Here is a 5,287-nt window from a genome sequence, read left to right on the forward strand (position 1 = left end):
TTGTAGTAGGATCTGATGATGTTTTGGATTTCCTCAGGTTCTGTTGTTATGTGTCCTTTTTCACTTCTGATTTTGTTAATTAGGATACTGTCCCTGTGCCCTCTAGTTAGTCTGGCTAAGGGTTTATCTATGTTGTTGATTTTCTCAAAGAACCAGCTCCTGGTTTGGTTGATTCTTTGAATAGTTCTTTTTGTTTCCACTTGGTTGATTTCAGCCCTAACTTTGAGTATTTCCTGCTATTTACTCCTCTTGGGTGAATTTGCTTCCTTTTGTTCTAGAGCTTTTAGGTGTACTGTCAGGCTGCTAGTGTGTGCTCTCTCTAGTTTCTTTTTGCAGGCACTCTGGGCTATCTATGAGTTTTCCTCTTAGGATTGCTTTCATTGTGTCCCACAAGTTTGGGTATGTTGTGGCTTCATTTTCATTAAAGTCTATAAAGTCTGTAATTTCTTTCTTTCTTCCTTGACCAAGGTATCATTAAGTAGAGTTTTGTTCAGTTTCCACAAGAATGTTGGCTTTCTATTATTTATGCTGTTATTGAAGATCAGCCTTAGTCCGTGGTGATCTGATAGGATGTATTGCATAATTACAATATTTTTGTACCTGTTGAGACCTGTTTTGTGACCGATTATATGGTCAGTTTTGGAGAAGGTACCATGAGGTGCTGAGAAGAAGGTATATCCTTTTGTTTTAGGATAAAATGCTCTGTAGATATCTGTTAAGTCCAATTAGTTTCCATGTGTCTCTGTTTAGTTTCTGTTTCCAGTATCTGTCCATTGATGACAGTGGGGTGTTGAAGTTTCCCACTATTATTGTGTGAGGTGCAATGTGTGCTTTGAGCTTTACTAAAGTTTCTTTAACGAATGTGGACGCCCTTGCATTTGGAGCATAGATATTCAGAATTGAGAGTTCATCTTGGTAGATTTTACCTTTGATGAGTATGAAGTGCCCCTCCTTGTCTTTTTAGATAACTTTGGGTTGGAAGTCATTTTTATTCGATATTAGAATGACTGCCCCAGCTTGATTCTTGGGACCATTTGCTTGGAAAATTGTTTTCCAGCCTTTTACTCTGAGGTAGTGTCTGTCTTTTTCCTTGAGGTGGGTTTCCTGTAAGAAGCAAAATGTTGGGTCCTGTTTGTGTAGCCAGTCTGTATTAGTCTATATCTTTTTATTGGGGAATTGAGTCCATTGATATTAAGAGATATTATAGAAAAGTAATTGTTGCTTCCTGTTATTTTTGTTGTTAAAGTTGGGATTCTGTTCTTGCGGCTATCTTCTTTTAGGTTTGTTGAAGGATTACTTTCTTGGTTTTTCTAGGTTGTAGTTTCCGTCCTTGTGTTGGTGTTTTCCCTTTATTATCCTTTGAAGGGCTGGGTACGTGGAAAGACATTGTGTGAATTTGGTTTTGTCATGGAATACTTTGGTTTCTCCATCTATGGTGAGAAGTCTGGTATAATTCTAATATGCCTGCCTTTACATGTTACTTGACCTTTTTCCCTTATTGCTTTTAATAGTCCATCTTTATTTAGTGCATTTGTTGTTTTGATTATCATGTGTCAGGAGGAATTTCTTTTCTGGTCCAGTCTATTTGGAGTTCTGTAGGCTTCTTGTATGTTCATGGGCATCTCTCTCTCTAGTTTAGGGAAGTTTTCTTCTATAATTTTGTTGAAGATATTTGCTGGCCCTTTAAGTTGAAAATCTTCATTCTCATGTACTCCTATTATCTGTAGGTTTGGTGTTCTCATTGTGTCCTGGATTTCCTGGATGTTTTGAGTTAGGATCTTTTTGCATTTTGCATTTTCTTTGATTGTTGTGTCCATGTTCTCTATGGAATCTTCTGCACCTGAGATTCTCTCTTCTATCTCTGGTATTCTGTTGCTGATGATGGCATCTATGGTTCCTGATTTCTTTCTTAGGATTTCTATCTCCAGAGTTGTTTCCCTTTGGGTTTTTTTTTGTTTGTTTGTTTGTTTGTTTGTTTGTTTCTATTTTCCTTTTTAGATCTTGGATGGTTTTGTTCATTTCCATCACCTGTTTGGTTGTGCTTTCATGTAATTCTTTAAGGCATTTTTGTGTTTCTTCTTTAACGGCTTCTACTTGTTTAGCAGTGTTTTCCTGTAATTCTTTAAGGGATTTTTGTACTTCCTCTTTAAAGACTTCTACCTGTTTAGCCATGTTCTCCTGTATTTCTTTGAGTTATTAATTTCTTTCTTAGTATCCTCTACCAGCATCATAAGATACAATTTTAAATCCAAATCTTGCTTTTTGGGTGTTTTGGGGTATCCAGGACTGGCTGAGGTGGGAGTGCTGGGTTCTGATGATGGTGAGTGGTCGGTCTTGGTTCCTGTTAGTAAGATTCTTATGTTTGCCTTTTGCCATCTGGTAATCTCTAGCGTTAGTTGTTATAGCTATCTCTGGCTCGAGTTTGTTCCTCCTGTGATTCTGTTAGCCTCTGGCAGCACTCCTGGGAGTCCAACTCTCTCCTGAGTCTCAGTGGTCAGAGTACTCTCTGCATACAAGCTCTCCTCTTTCAGGGAAGGTACCCAGAGGTCTGGTGCTCAGATCTGCCTACTGGCTGAAGATGAAGGCCTGAACTGGGGCCTGTCCCAGAAGCTATGTTGCTTCTGCAGTCTGTGCGCTCTCCTGCACAGACTGGTCTCTGAGGGATCTGGGATACAAGATTGCTTTGTCACCTGCTCCCAGGCAGCCACCTCTCCTCTGGTGGGGAAGGTGTGCAGATGTCTGGAGCTCAGATCTGCTTCCTAGCTGAAGATGAAGGCCCAAAAAGGGGCCTGTCCCAAAAGCTGTGTTGTTTCTGCAGTCTGTGCGCTCTCCTGCACATACTGGTCTCTAGTTCATTGTTTTTAATAGCTGAATTGTATTCCATTGTGTAGATGTACCACATTTTCTTGATTCATTCTTTAGTTGAGGAACATCTAGGTTTTTCCAGTTTCTAGCTATAACAAATAAAGCTGCTATAAACATCATTGAGCAAGTGTCTTTAAGGGATGGTGGAGCATCTTTTGAGTATATCCCCATGAGTGGTATAGCTCGGTCTAGAGGTAGAACTATACCTAGTTTTCTGAGAAAAGTTGAATTAAAGAGTGTCTGTACAAGTTTGCACTTCCACTAGCAATGAAGAAGTATTCCCCTTGTCTCTACATCCTTTCTAGCCTGTGCTATTTCTTAAGTGTTTGATCTTAGCTATTCTGACTTGTGTAATGTGGAACCTCAGAGTTGTTTTGTTTTGCATTTCCCTGATGACTAAGGACTTTGAACAGTTCTTTAAGTGCTTTTTGGCCATTTGAGAGTCCTCTGTTGGGAATTCTCTGTTTATCTCTGTACCTGTTGTAGAAATTTATTAAATTCTGTTCCAAGGTTTCTACCCCATCTTTGCTATTTAAGTTCCTGGATGAAAGAAACACACAACCTTTATATGTACAATAAGCCTTACACTACACAAGAACTGGGCAGATACTAATCTCCATGTTGTTAGGATCTACTTTCCTATCAATAACCCTGAGTTATTACGATGTTTCATCTGAGCTGCTCTTAATTCCAATTGGGCAGCCCTCAGGGACAAGTTCTCTTTTCTTCTAACACAGGGTGGCTTCTCCTTCCTCCTCCTGTACTCTTCTTCAACCACCTCCTGGTTCCTCTCTGACTCTAAACCTCACCTTTGTCTCTTCTGCCCAACTATTGGCTCTTGGCATCTTTATTTACCAACCATAAATACCTTGGGAACAGAGTCACTTAGCTTCTTACATGCTAACTCTCATTTCTAGGGCAACCAGTCTTAGAGCCCATTATTAACATTAGAATTCAAGTAGCATTAGGCCAATTCACTACTTGTACCCCAATTTTGATTTGGGTTGTTAATGTCTATCTCCTTGAGTTCTTTTAAAAATTTGGATATTAATTAGCCCTTTGTCAGAAGTAGGATTGGTGAAAATCCTTTCCGTCTTTAGGCTGCTGTTTTGTCCTGTTGACAGTGTCCTTTGCCTTACGAAAGCTTTTCAATTTAAGAGGTCCTGTTTATCAATTGTTGATCTTAGAGCCTGAGCCGTTGGTAATCTCTTTAGGAAATTGTCTCCTGCAGCAATTGAGTTCAAGGTTATTTCCCACTTTCTCTTCTATGAGATTTAGTATATCTGATTATATGTTCAGGTCCTCAATCCACTTTTACTTGCTTCATCCCAGGGATGGTTCAATATATGGAAATCCATCAATATAATCTGCCACATAAATAAACTGAAAGAAAAAAAAATCACATGATAATATCATTAGATGCTGAAAAAGCTTTTGAAAAATCCAACACCCCTTTCATGTTAAAAGTATTAGAGAGATAAGGGATACAAGGCACATACCTAAACATAATCAAAGCAATATACAGGAAGCCAATAGCCAACATCAAATTAAATGGAGAGAAACTTAAAGCAATAACACTAAAATCAGGGACAAGACAAGGTTGCCCTTTCCATATTGATTTAATATAGTACTTGAAGATCTAGCCAGAGTAATAAAACAAATAAAGGATGTCAAGGGATGCAAATTGGAAGGGAAGAAGTAAAAAAATATCACTATTTGTGGATGATTATGATAGTGTACATAAGTGACCAGAGAAATTCTACCAGAGAACTCCTACAGCTGATAAACACCTTCAGCAAAGTGTCTGGATACAAAATTAACTCAAAGAAATCAGTAGTCCTCCTTTATTCAATGATAAATTAGCCAATAAAGAAATTAGGGAAACAACACCTTTTACAATAGCCATGAGTAATATAAAATATCTGGTGTAACTCTAACCAAGCAAATGAAAGATCTACATGACAAGAACTTCAAGTCCCTGAAGAAGGTATCAGAAGATGGAAAGATCTCCCATGCTCATGTATAGGTAGGATTAACAGAGTGAAATTTTTCCTTCATTTAATGGTTAAAAAAGTGGAACCATTCATTTTTTTTATTAGATATTTTCTTTACTTACATTTCAGATGTTATGCCCTTTCCTGGTTTCCCCTCTGAAAAACCCCTTCCCTACTCCCTCCTTCCTCCCCCTGTTCACCAGTCCACCCACTCCTGCTTCTTGGCCCTGGCATTCCCCTACACTGGGGCATAGAGTTTTCACAGGACCAAGGGCCTCTCCATTGAGTATTTTCTTTTTTTTTTTTTTTTTTTTTTCACTGTTTTTTTTTTATTACATATTTTCCTCAATTACATTTCCAATGCTATCTCAAAAGTCCCCCATACCGCCCCCCACTTCCCTACCCTCCCATTCCCATTCTTTTGGCCC

The 5,287-nt window shown here is 38.6% G+C and overlaps 1 protein-coding gene across 2 annotated transcripts in view; it reads left to right on the forward strand.

The window, feature by feature from the left end:
* Erap1 (endoplasmic reticulum aminopeptidase 1) overlaps positions 1–5,287 on the forward strand; it is a 46,088-nt gene that overhangs the window by 12,735 nt on the left and 28,066 nt on the right. The gene's annotated exons all lie outside the window — the stretch shown is intronic.

The sequence above is a fragment of the Mus caroli genome, chromosome 13 (genome assembly GCF_900094665.2).
Source record: "Mus caroli chromosome 13, CAROLI_EIJ_v1.1, whole genome shotgun sequence".
Classification (NCBI taxonomy): domain Eukaryota; kingdom Metazoa; phylum Chordata; class Mammalia; order Rodentia; family Muridae; genus Mus; species Mus caroli.